The sequence below is a fragment of the Mastomys coucha genome, unplaced genomic scaffold (assembly GCF_008632895.1).
Source record: "Mastomys coucha isolate ucsf_1 unplaced genomic scaffold, UCSF_Mcou_1 pScaffold21, whole genome shotgun sequence".
Classification (NCBI taxonomy): Eukaryota; Metazoa; Chordata; class Mammalia; order Rodentia; family Muridae; genus Mastomys; species Mastomys coucha.
In genome coordinates this window covers 92,879,124-92,879,920 of record NW_022196904.1, presented here as the reverse complement: position 1 = coordinate 92,879,920, position 797 = coordinate 92,879,124, and the positions used below count along the sequence as shown (strand labels likewise).

Genomic DNA, 797 nt, shown 5'->3' with positions numbered 1-797 from the left:
CTGGCCTTGAACTCAGAACTCAGAAATCCGCCTGCCTCTGCCTCCCAAGTGCTGGGATTAAAGGTGTGAGCCACCACTACCCGGCACACAGGGACTTTTCAAGGCCAGGTGCAGAGCTGGATAGAGAAGTTGGCTGAGTAAGCCAAGAACAACTCCCTGAGCAAGCCAACCAATGCCGGATGAGATCCTTTGTCCTGTGTTCCACCAACTAGAGTAAGCCAGCTAGCCCTGTTGCTGAGGCCTGCCCTCTGTAAGCTATAAAAGATGTGTACATTCTTGAGTTCCGGGTTGACCCTCCCTGTGAGGATGGGCAACTCCGCATACATGGATCAATAAACCTCATGTTATTGTAGCGATCTGTCATCAATCTGTATTCTGTGGGTTGAGCTAAGATTACAACACCTTCAGATAGTTTCTGACAGTCATCAATCAGTATGATCGAATTTACTGTGGAGCTGGAGTCCAGAAAGACTACGAAAACTACATAAAGATCTTACTCAAAGTTGGGAGCATATTGGTCATGCCTACAGAGGATCAATTGACACAGATTATGTGGACTGGACAAAATACTTGCGAAAGTAAAAGTATCCTTGCAGTTTCCTTTTTTTGCACTAGCACAACCTAGTAAGAATGATAACTGCACTACAGACTCTGTGGGGCTTCCCTGCCCCCACGTGTGCTGTCAGGAATTTCTAAGACTTGGCTCGTATTTATGCTTAGAAACTTTGTAAATCCTTCCATGGGTATTTGGTTCCCCCTTTTAAGAAGGAATGAAATGTCCACCTTTTGGTCTTCCT

At 45.7% G+C, this 797-nt stretch overlaps 1 pseudogene; it reads left to right on the top strand.

Annotated features, from left to right (window-relative positions):
• LOC116101322 overlaps positions 1-797 on the top strand; it is a 3,573-nt pseudogene that overhangs the window by 1,171 nt on the left and 1,605 nt on the right.